Raw genomic sequence first — 13,323 nt, forward strand, 5'->3', positions numbered from 1 at the left:
AGCACAGACAGTAAGCAGATCTTTTTTTGAGGGTGTTCAGAAGCTTCAAGGTAAAAGGGTGAAATAAACCATTTAGAAGTAGAAATATCTTTGCAAGAAGACCTGGGGTTTCAATTACTTTCCTATTTTTGCCGTTTTACACTTTAATATTTTATAAGTGTACTAGGAAATAAAATTTATAAACCAAACACACTGATACAGAGATGCTTATGAGAAAAAATTCTCTTTGGTAGCTAAAGGATTCTGAATTATAACTTAAATACAGAAATGTGATTCCTTAACATAAAACTTACTGTTTATCATTAAAACACAAAATGCCAATCATTCCAGCTAAATTGCAACAAATATGGTATCCAGGTCTGCATATTGGCATGCTTTCCTTTCCTGCTTCATGGTAATTACCTCTGCTTATCCATTTCCTTTTCTCATGAATCCAACTCAAAGGTACAAAGGTATCTTTGAGCCTCAGACTATTTTAAACAAATGAAGAAAATGTGCAATTGTCAAATTGAACTAGATATAAATATATAATCAAGAAAACTGCCAAATTAAAAAAAATACATAAAAGCACATGTCCAAAATCATATATTGACCATCTGCACAGTTTTACCACACCAGACAACAGGTTAGATTTTAACCTCATTTTCCAACATATTTTCACTGAGTAACAGTGAAGATAAAAGAAGTTTCCAAGTTCCTATCCTTTCTGACCCATTGAGCTGCTTTATGACCTTCTGTCTTGACACTGTCGGACCCCAATTTCACAATCTATAAAACCATTCCTGTTAGATTTACTATTGGACCAATCACTCTAGTCTTCAAATACTTTAGAAGAAGAAAAGATGACATATCCATCCTCTCACTTTATAGTATGTGATTCAGAAGATCACATGCTTCTCTATTACTTATGTCACTCTGTAATCTAAATTTCACAGATTATATTTTTAAATATTTTGATATATTTTATAAAATTTTAAAATACTGTGTTAATGTTGATTGAAAAAAGAATCTTCAATCTATAAATTTAAGTAGTTGAAAGTATAATTGGAAAGTTACAGAAAACATGAAATATATAATGGCCAAAATTATATTTCTACAATAAATTTTTCTTTGAAAAAAATTTTTCTTCTAATAGAACTGAAGAAAAAGATAACATCTGGAATTCTCAGTACAAAATACAACATTCATGGACCACTTACATAGACTGGATATACTATTCTCTTTGCAGATATGAGCATTTTTAGTTCTCTAGTAAAATGTATTATAAAGTAGAGAAATTGAAAAGCTTAGTGATAGTGAAGATTGGGATTTTACATAAATTTGATACAAAATATATCCAAGTTGAGATGTACTATCATCTCAACTTCTTTAGCCTTCACGACTTTAGATGGCCTTTGCAAATACTGTTTTGGAGACTGTTAGCATCTTCTCCAAGCCTTCTTTGCTCACCCTTCTTCAAAAAATGTTGTTACATGAATATAACAATATTGTGTGGGGACTTAAAGATTATTACATTCATATTTCAGGAATGTTATTCATTACATCAGTGTAACTGAATGTTTCAATATTAGCCACTTGATGTGATAATGAAAAAGTTGCCTTCAATTTTGTTTAAAAAGTGAAAAATTCACCTTTACATTTATTGTACTTATCAATTTTTTTTCTTTGAATATGTGTCAATATAACTGAATGGCAGGATTGTTAAATTAAGAAGGTCAAAAGGAGGCACATACACCTGCAGTATAGCCACCACTCTAAGGGTACTTTTGAGAAAGCCTTCCTCACTAACCAGAGAAATAGGATTAAGGCAGGCTGAACTCAAATTTCATTACCCCACACCTAAGAATCTGAAATCCTTACTGTTAAGTAGGAAGGGAACAACTAATAATATCTCACATGTCTTTTCAAATAATTATAAGCCATTTATTAAAAACCAGAAAAAAGACTTAAAGTCAAGACAGTTTACTAATGTTAAATATCTTATGTATAACATAGCAGAAGCTGGATTTCATAAAACAGCTGTCAGTTGGGACATTAACTGCACATTAACTTTATGGTTAATGTACAATTAATAAAATATATTTGCATAGAGTATATTTGTAATAATACAAATACAATATAATCAGTACAACTGAATCAAACAATTGAAATATAGTACAATAAAATATAGAACTAATATAATATATTTAGAAAAATAAATTTGGGGAACAAAACTTTGCATTGAGGAGAATATCTCTGGGTTTAAAGACCTAGAATTATTTCCTAAAGGGTTCCTCTCAAAACATCTAGTTGCAAATTTGTAACCCTAAGAAATAAAATATTGGTGTAAAAATCAATTTTAATTATGACCTAAATTTGTTTTAAGGGCTTCCCTGGTGGCTTAGTGGTAAAGAATTTGCCTGCCAATGCAGAAGTGGGTTTAATTTCTGGGTCAGGAAGATCTCAGAGAAGGAAATGGCAACCCATTCCATTATTCTTGCCTGGGAAATTCCATTGGCAGAGGAGGCTACAGGGGTCAAAAAAGAGTCAGACATGACTTAGAGACTAAATAACAACAAAATTTGTTTGACTCTCAAATATTCAGGTGCAGTACCCCAGAATCTATATAAGAGAGCTGTTCAAACGTTTACCAAGAGGTGTGACTATTTCTCTAAAACAGACGTTTTAAGTTGTTTGACATTTGTTTAAAATGTTATTCCTTCAGTTCTAATGAGGTAGATGAAACTGGAGCCTATTATACAGAGTGAAATAAATCAGAAAGAAAAACACCAATATAGTATATTAGTGCATGTATATGGAATTTAGAAAGATGGTAACAATGACCCTATATGTGAGACAGCAAAAGAGACCCAGATTAAAGAACAGACTTTTGGACTTTGCTGGAGAAGGTAAGGGTGGGATGATGTGAGAGAATAGCACTGAAACATGTATATTACCATAGGTGAAATAGATTGCCAATCCAGGTTTGATGCATGAGACAGGGTGCTCAGGGCTGGTGCACTGGGATGACCCTGAGGGATGAGATGGGGAGAGAGGTGGGAGGGGGGGTTCAGGATGGGGAACACATGTACAACCATGGCTGATTCATATTAATGTGTGGCAAAAACCACTACAATATTGTAAAGTAATTAGTCTCCAATTAAAATAAATTAATTTTTAAAATGTTATTCTTTATTTTATCCTCAATATTCTACAAATCTCATTTTTTAGACTGGGGACTAAAAGGATTTAGATACAACCATTACAATACCACACAAACACAAAATATATATATGTAACAATGTAAGATTTTATCACAATTCATTGAGCTAAGATTCACAGCCTTTGATTAAACGATCAGGAATGTCTATCAGTTTAGCAAGATGACTTATACATCAGGTTATTGATTCCTTTATGTTCAGCTCATCCAGGCCAAGAATAGGAGTGAAGAGAAGACAGTTGCTGGTAAATGAAATTCCAATCAGCATATTGGTGTTGTTTCAAAAATAAGAGTGAAGAGAAGACAGTTGCTGGTAAATGAAATTCCAATTTCAAATTGTGTAACTTAAGGCTGAATTATCACTTTGCCTTATTTGACCTTGGTATCTCAGATGGTAGAGAATCTGTTTGCAATGTGGGAGAGCTGGGTTCAATCCCTGAGCCTGGAAGTTCCCCTGTAGAAGGCAATGGCAACCCATTCCAGTTTTCTTGCCTAGAGAATCCCATGGACAGAGGTGACTGGCAGGCCACAGTCCATCGGGTCACAAAGACTCAGATATGACTGAGCAACTAACACTTTCACTTTATTTGACCAAGCAATTAATACATTAAGATACAATATTTTAAATGTGTTGGATGCTTGCCCTCTTGCCATTAAATAAAGAATGTTATCAATGCTGCCTACATGGTTTTATCATTTTAATTGTTAACAGCCTCAGAAAAAAGCCTAGCCATCATCTGTCACCTCTATGCTGTATTTCCATCCTGCCCCTTTGTGCACCCCCAACACATTCGGGACACATCTGATGGAAGGAACCGCACTGTGGCTTTCTTTTCTAGGCATCTCTCTATACGCAACTTGACTTGCTATTTAGGCTCTAGTATCCTTGCACAGTATATTTAACAAGTACATGAGAGAATAAATTGTCCAGGATTTCTGTGTATTTCTGCTATATAACAGGGCAACAGAAGGCTAAGCAGATTCCAATTTTATATGATGTACTGCTAAAAATCAAGATTTTTGGAATTGACATGAATCTACATTAGCTCCAGATTACAATTCATGTTAATTGCATAAGATGGCAATTTTGTTGAGAATTTGGCAATATTTTGTAATTTAATCTTGAATTTTAAGTGTTATGATTTTGATGAATCTTCATAGATACTTTACAGAGAAAAAAACCACAGAAGCAAAAATCTATTATGATCAACTAGCTATCCAAAAGGAGTATGGTTCCTCATCCTTAAAGACTGCTGCTGACATCAAGATTAAAGTACTATATTAACATATTATATTAAGTACTATATTAACATAAAATGGGGTGATAATCTTTAACCTGGGCAAATATTGGGATAGAAAGCTATGTGTTGTCTAGAGTATATTTCTTTGAAAACATTCACATATATACACTCACAACCACACACAATGTTCTATTTAATAATACACATTACATCTGAAATCTTCATTGACAATAGTAAATAACAAAAGTTTTACTTGAATCAGCAGCTGTCATGAGAAACAAATTTGTGGACTTCTCCAACATGGAAAGGAAAATGAAAACTAAAATAAATGCAAGTATGCCCCAAAAGATCAATCAAACAAAAAGTTTCCAAATAATTATAGATATATTTCAGGAAGAATCATAATAAATCCCTAGAAATATACAACCTACCCAAACTGAATCATGAAGAAATAGAAAATATGAAAAAGACTAAGGAGACTGGAATAGTAATCAAACACCTCCCAACAAAGAGAAGCCCAGGACCAAAAGGCCGCACTGAGGAATTCTATCAAATATTTAAAGAATTGATGTCAATCCTTTTCAAACTCTTCCAAAAATTGAAGGAAGGAAACACACCCAAACTCATTTTAGTAGGCCAGCATTATTCTAATACCGAACACAAAAACACTACAAAAATAAAATTAAATTACAGACCAATATTCCTGTTGAACTTAAATGCAAAAACCTCAAGAAAATATTAGCAAACTGAATTTTCCTTCACATTAAGAGGACCATACACCATGATCAAGTGAGATTTATTCCTGGAATCAAAAATGGCTCAACATTTGCAAATGGACTGACCTAATACAAGATGGCATGGCAAAGTAAGAAGATCCCTAGTTTACCTCATCTCATAGGTACACAAGATTACAATTATTTATAGAAAAACTAGTGATGATAAAGACAGTCTACCAGAAAAGAACTTCTAAAAACTAGAGATATGAAGAAGGAACCACAAGGAGACAGGTAAGGAGGAGCAGATTCACAGTATAGTCAAAACCTAGACTTTCTGTTGGATACTTGTAAATGGAAGAGTAATTACAATTCCAATAGGTTCTTCTCAAGGGGTGGGGAGACTGAACCCCACATCAGGCTCCCCAGGCAGGGTGTCCTGAACCAGTTAGGTGAGCTCTGACAATGTTTGGCTTTGAAGGCAACAGGGCTTACTTAGGGAAGATCCAGAGGGCTATGGGAAGTAGAGACCCCATTCTTAGAGGATGCACACAAAATCTCATACACTCCAGCCACTAGGATAGAAGTAATTTGAAAGGAGCGTGGGTCAAATGAACCTGCTAATATTGTACAGTCTCCCAAAGAGGCAAGAGGGAACTGGAACTCATCTGGGGACAAATACACTAGTTACTGCCATTTTGGAGCGTTCACTTTACAATGTGGACACTGGACTAGAAAGTGCCATTTTGAAATCCTCCTTTGAACTTATCAATTTCAGGACATAGCCCTGTGCATGCTAACTCACTCTTTGTAAGCCTATGGACCATAGCCCACCAGGCTCTTCTGTCCATGGAATTCTCCCAGCAAGAATTCTAGAGTGGGTTGCCATTTTCTCCTCCAGGGAATCTTCCTGACCCAAGGATCGAACACATGTCTTTCATGTCTCCTGCATTGGGAGGCAGATTCTTTACCATTAAAGTCACCTGGGAAGACAAAGTGAAAGAATTAGTCACTCAGTTGTCTGACTCTTTGCAACCCCATAGACTATAGCCCACCAGGCTCCTCTGTCCATAGAATTCTCCAGGCAAGAATACGGGAGTGGGTAGCTGTTCTCTTCCCCAGGGAATCTTCCCAACTCAGGAACTGAACCTGGTCTCCTGCATTGCAGGCAGATTCCTTACCATCTCAGCCACCAGGGAAACCCACCCTCTACCAACTAACCTGTAGGTTTGTTGCTGGGAGGCATCAGGTCAAGCAACTACTGGGCTGGGACACAGCCCCAGTCACCAGCAGGAAGACTGCCTTAGGACCCCATGAGTCTACAGCCACCCACTGACATGTCCGTATTTACCAGTGACAGCAAAAACAAGACCAGGAGCTGACTGTGCCTCACATCAGGAGCTACTTATTGCAAAATTCAAACTTAAATTGAGGAAAGTAGGGAAAAACACTAAATCATTCAGGTATGACCTAAATCAAATCTTTGTGATTATACAGTAGAAATTACAAATAGATTCAAGGGATTGTATCTGATAGACAAAATGCCTGAAGAACAATGGACCAAAGTTTGTAACATTATACAGGAGATGGTGACAAAAACTTTCCCCCCAAAATAGAAATGCAACAAGACAAATGGCTGTCTGAAGAGGCCTTACAAATAGCTGAGAAAAGGAGAGACATGACAGGCAAAGAGGAAAGGAAAGATATATATCCAACTGAATGCAGAGTTCCAAAGAACAGCAAGAAGAGAGAAAAAAGCCTTCTCAAGTAAATAATGCAAAGAAATAGAGGAAAATAATACAACAGGAAGCACTAGAGATCTCTTCAAGAAAATTAGAGATACCAAGGGAATATTTCGTGCAAAGAGGGGCACAATAAAGGACAGAAACGGTATGGACCTAACAGAAGCAGAAGATATTAAGAAGGACTGGCAAGAATACACAGAAGAACTATACAAAAAAGATCTCCATGATCCAGATAACCACGATGGTGTGATAACCACCTACAGCCAGACATCCTGGAGTGTGAAGTCAAGTGTGCCTTAGAAAGCATCACTATGAACAAAGCTAGTGGAGGTGATGGAATTCCAGTTGAGCTATTTCAAATCCTAAAAGCTGATACTGTGAAAGTGCTGCAATCAATATCCCAGCAAATTTGGAAAACAGCAGTGGCCACAAGACTGGAAAAGGTCAGTTTTCATTCCAATCCCAAAGGGCAATGCCAAATAACGTTCAAACCACTGCACAATTGCAACTCATTTCATATGCTAGCAAAGTAATCCTCAAAATTCTCCATGCTAGGCTTCAACAGTACATGAATTGAGAACTTCCAGATGTTCAAGCTGGATTTATCTATTGGATCACAGAAAACCAAAGGAATTCCAAAAAAGCATCTACTTCTGCTTCATTGACTACAACAAAGCTTTTGACTGCATGATTCACAATATACTATGGAAAATTTTGAAAGAGATGGGAGTACCAGACCACCTTACCTGCCTCCTGAGAAACCTGTATGCAAATCAAGAAGCAATAGTTAGAATGGGACATGGAAAAATGGACTGATTCCAAATTGGGAAAGGAGTACATCAAGCTGTATATTGTCACCCTGCTTGTTGTACTGTTGTAAATACATGTGTGTGTGTGTGTGTGTGTTTGTAAGCACTGCATATTGTATTTATATGTAGAGTACATCTTGTGAAATGCCAGGCTGAATGAAGCACAAACTGGAATCAAGATTGCCAGGAGAAACATCAATAAGCTCAAATATGCAGATGACACCACCCTCATGACAGAAAGTAAAGAGGAACTAAAGAGCCTCTTGATGAAGGTGAAAGAGGAGGGTGGAAATTTAGGCTTAAAACCTAACATTCAAAAACTAAGATCATGGCATCCAGTCCCATCACTTAATGCAAATAGATGGGGAAAAAATGGAAACAGTGACAGACTTTACTTTCTTGGACTCCGAAATCACTGCTGATGGTGACTGCAGCCACAAGATTAAAAGACACTTGGTCCTTGGAAAAAAAGCTATGACAAAGCTAGACAGCATATTAAAAGAGCAGAGACATCAAATTTGTCGACAAAGGTCCATCTAGTCAAGGCTTTGGTTTTTCCAGTACTCATGTATGGATGTGAGAATTGGACCATAAAGAAGGCTTAGCACCTAAGAATTGATGCTTTCAAACTGTGGTGTTGGAGAAGGCTCTTGAGAGTCCCTGGCACTGCAAGGAGATCCAACCAGTCAGCCCTAAAGGAAATCAGTCCAGAATATTCATTGGAAGGACTGAGTCTGAAGCTTCAATACTCTGGCCATCTGATGTGAAAAGCTGACTCATTGGAAAAGACCATGATGCTGGGAAAGACTGAAGGCAGGAGAAGAGGAATGACAGAGAATGAGATGGTTGGACAGCATCATCAACTCAATGGATATGAGTCTGAGCAAACTCTAGGATATAGTGAAGAACAGGGAAGTCTTGTGTGCTGCCATCCATGGATGACTTCTTGCCATTCGCAAAAAAGTCATACAACTGTGTGACTGAACAACAACAACAACCACAACCTACCAGAGGGCCCAGGAGCAGTCCCCCATAGCAGCATGCAGTTTCAAGACCCAGGGTCCATAGGGCCCTACAGCCAGAAACTCTGTGGTATCCACTAGTGAATAGGTGCCAACTGCAATACCCCATGGGCCCTAGCCCCATTCAGCAACAAGCATACATCAGCCGCAGGACCATAGCAGCCCTTTAGCCTGCCTTCTCAAGACCCAGTCAACACACCAGCAGGCCAACCAGAGCCCTAGGACTCCCAGACTCCAGCCTTCCCACAAGCATGCCACTTCAGGTCTGAAATACCTCTGATTCACCAGCAGCCAGCCAGCCATCCTGGGATCCAGCCCCACTAGCCAGTGGGCCAGTGCAAGCTTTGGGATGCACTGGAATCCAAAGCCAGCCATGTCAGAAGCCAGCCGCACACAAGAACAGGCCAACAGTAGATGTGGGAACACTGCCCCCCTCCCCAGTCGCCCACCCAGAACCCAGCTTTCCCTGCTGGTGAGCCAGTTCTAGTCCTAGGAACCCTCAGGTTCCATACATCTTGTGATTCAGTCCTACCAAACACTGGTCATCAGCCTCTACACAAAGCAGGGCCTGGCAAGTAACTGCACAGGAGCCAGTCAAGCCCACCAGATAACCCATAGTAGTCAGACCACAATGACAGACAGATGCCGGAAGCCAGTGTGAGGAACTCCACCCATGGCAAAGGTCATGAGGAAGGAGGCTTCGGCATATGCAAAGGCGGGACTGAGCCTCAGGAAACCCCAAGCATCTACCCCCAAAACCAGAGTCTGTTTTATGCTCTCACCTATACCTCTGACTTTATGGGGGGCTGTTCCCCCATCACCTCTCTCGGAGAAGGAGTTAACTTGCAGCTCCAGTTAATAAAAATTGCTGGGCGTGACAAGAGTGTTTCAACTTACAAACTCCTCTGAAGTTTCTCTAGACTGCCTGAGCAGGTTCATCTGGCCACATGTGCTTGTTTACAGCCTCCCAACTGTGAGAGGCACGAGATGCTTTAAAACTTTCTAAATATAGACTCTTTTGAGAAGTTAGAAAATTATTAGTATAGTATAGTGGGTTGATTAGAAATTATATTGGTAAAGGGTTTTTCATTTGTTGAGCCAATATTTGCTGCTAAATCTCCATATTCCCTGCCCTTATAATGAATATAACTAGCATACAGGTGAAACAAGTATTAACCTTTAAGATTAATCATATTAAACCTTAGGCTAAGTAAATTCCTTTCTTGATTGTAACCCACTACACCCTAACCCTATAAGAATGCAACTTTATTTGGAGGGTGGTGCCTGGTTTAAGAAAAAAATCACCCCTGGAAAAAATAAGTTTTCTGGTTGACTGACCGTTATCAGAAAGGGCCATAAAATGTCAACAGGCCTCATAGCCAGATGATGATGTAAAACCCCTAAAACCTTTGTATAATTTTCTATGAAGAGCCTGATTTTGACAAGGGTCAGGTCTGCTGACCCCGCATTACTCTGTATTCATCCCTATGTGTAACAAAAAGTATATAAGCAAACCTGAAAATAAAGAAAACGGATCAGTTTCTGGAAAGACTGATTCCCCTGTGTCATTCTTTCTTTCCCCTTCTGGCTGAATTCCCATCTGGAGCGTGGATACTCGGCAAACTCCTTGTCTTGGAGTTTTATTAGTATTCCACACAAACCAAGTTATTCAGCCTCTTTTTCTCCACTAATATTTCCTACTACACTATCCTTTTCTAATCTCTCTTTATATCTGTAATTAAATAAGTTTTTTCCTAGGACGCTGATTCTGTCTCCCCTGCGAATTACCCTGGATCCACTGGGGACCCCAGCAGACAGACTCACTCAGCCTACATAGGGGCACCACTAGAGAAGAGAGTGTGCCGACTGGACACATATGGCTTCTTCTATAAAAGGCCATTCCTCCAAGGTCAGGAAATATAACCAACCTACATGATACATAGAAATAAAAGCAGCAAATTAGAAAAAATGAGGGGACAGAGGAATATGCTCCAATGAATGAATAGGATAAGACACTAGAAGAAAAATTAAGTGAAGTAAAGCTAGGTGATCTACCCAAGAAAGATTTCAAAATAAGAATCATATGCGTGGCCAAAGAACTTCAGAGAGGAATGGATGCATAAGACTAGAAGTTTTCAACAAACAGAAAATATAAACAAATCCTAAAAGATGATGCTTTTAAAGTGCTACCAGCAAATTTGGAAAACTCAGCAATGGCCACAGGCCAGGAAAATGTAAGTTTTCATTCAGATCCCAAAGAGCCATGCCAAAGAATATTCAAACTACCACGCAAATGTTGTGATTTCACTTGCTAGCAAAGTAATGCTCAAAATCCTTCAAGCTAGGCTTCAATAGTACATGAATTGAGAACTTCCAGATGTACAAGAGAGATTTAGAAAAGGCAGAGAGACACATGTACCCCAATGTTCATCGCAGCACTGTTTATAATAGCCAGGACATGGAAACAACCTAGATGTCCATCAGCAGATGAATGGACAAGAAAGCTGTGGTACATAAACACAATGGAGTATTACTCAGCTGTTAAAAAGAATACATTTGAATCAGTTCTGATGAGATGGATGAAACTGGAGCCGATTATACAGAGTGAAGTAAGCCAGAAAGAAAAACACCAATACAGTATACTAACACATATATATGGAATTTAGGAAGATGGCAATGACGCCCCTGTATGCAAGACAGCAAAAAGACACAGATGTGTATAACAGACTTTTGGACTCAGAGGGAGAGGGAGAGGGTGGGATGATTTGGGAGAATGGCATTGTAACATGTATACTATCATGTAAGAATCGAATCGCCAGTCTATGTCTGACGCAGGATACAGCATGCTTGGGGCTGGTGCACAGTGATGACCCAGAGAGATGTTATGGGGAGGGAGGTGGGAGGGGGTTCATGTTTGGGAACACATGTACACCCGTGGTGGATTCATGTCAATGTATGGCAAAACCAATACAGTATTGTAAAAGTAAAATAAAGTAAAAAATAAAATAAAATAAAATAAAAAATTAAAAAAATTTTAAAAAAATTAAAAATTAAAAAAAAAAAAAAGAAAAGGCAGAGGAACCAGAGATCAAATTGCCAACATCTGTTGGATCACAGAAGAATAAGGGAATTTAAAAAAAAAAAAAAAACTGTTCTGCTTCATTGACTACACTAAAGCCTTTGACTGTGTGGATCACAACAAACTATGGAAAATTCTTAAAGAGAAGGGAATACCAAACCACCTTACCAGCCTCCTGAGAAACCTGTATACAAGTCAACAAGCAACAGACAGAACTAGATATGGAACAATGGACTGGTTCAAAATTGAGAAAGGACTAGTACATCAATGCTGTATATTGTCACCCTGCTTTTTTAACTTACTTGCAGAATAAATCATGAGAAACCCCAGGCTAAATGAAGCACAAGCTGGACCCAAGATTGCTAGAAGTATCAACAATGTCAGATATGTAGGTGATACCACCCTAATGGCAGAAAGCAAAGAGAAGCTAAACAACCTCTTGACAAAAGTAAAAGCTGAGGTGACAAACCTGGCTTAAAAATCATCATTCAAAAACCTGAGATCATGGCATACAGGCTTATCACTTCATGGCAAGCAGATGGGGAAACAATGGAAACAGCTGAAGATTTCATTTTCTTAAGCTCCAAAATAACTATGGATGGTGACTGGAGCCATGAAATTAAACGATGCTTGCTCCTTGGAAAAAAATCTATGACAAACGTAGACATTGTATTAAAAAGTAGAGACATCACTTTGCTGACAAAAGTCCATCTAGTCAAAACGCTGGTCTTTCCAGTGGTCATGTATGGATGTGAGAGTTGGACCATAAAGAAGGCTGACCACTAAAGAATTGATGCTTTCAAACTGTGGTACTCTTGAGAAGACTCTTGAGAGTCCCTTGAACTACAAGGAGATGAAACCAGTCAATCCCAAAGGAAATCAACCCTGAAAATTCAGTGGAAGGACTGATGTTGAAACTGATGCTCCAATACTTTGGCCACCTGATGCAAAGAGCCAACTCCCCGGAAAAGGCCTAATGCTGGGAAAGATTGAGGCCTGGAAGAGAAGTGGTGACAGAGGATGAGATGATTGGATGGCATCACCGACTCAGTGGATGTGAGTTTAAGCAAGCTCTTGGAGATAACAAAGGATAGGGAAGCCTGGTGTGCTGCAGTCCATGATGTCACAAAGAGTCAGACATGACATAGAGATTGAACAACAACAAAGTGGACTACACCAAGAAACACACACTTGTAATGGCAAAAATTAGTGAAAAAAGAATATTAAAAGCAGCAAGTAAAATCCATAAGTTACATATATAAGACAATTCACATAAGGCTTTCAGCTGACTTTTCAGCAGAACCTTGCAATACAGAAGATAGCAGCATGATAATGCTTAAAGTGATGAAAGGGAAAAACCTACAACCAAGAATACTCTTCCCAGCAGGCCTTTCATTCAAATTTAATGGAGAAATCAAAGTTTTCCTGAAAAGCAAAAGCGAAAATGATTCAGCACCACCAAATCAGCTTTACAAGAAATACTAAGAGGACGACTCTAAGTGAAAAAGAAAAAGG

The sequence above is a fragment of the Ovis aries genome, chromosome 4, assembly GCF_016772045.2.
Source record: "Ovis aries strain OAR_USU_Benz2616 breed Rambouillet chromosome 4, ARS-UI_Ramb_v3.0, whole genome shotgun sequence".
Taxonomy (NCBI): Eukaryota; Metazoa; Chordata; class Mammalia; order Artiodactyla; family Bovidae; genus Ovis; species Ovis aries.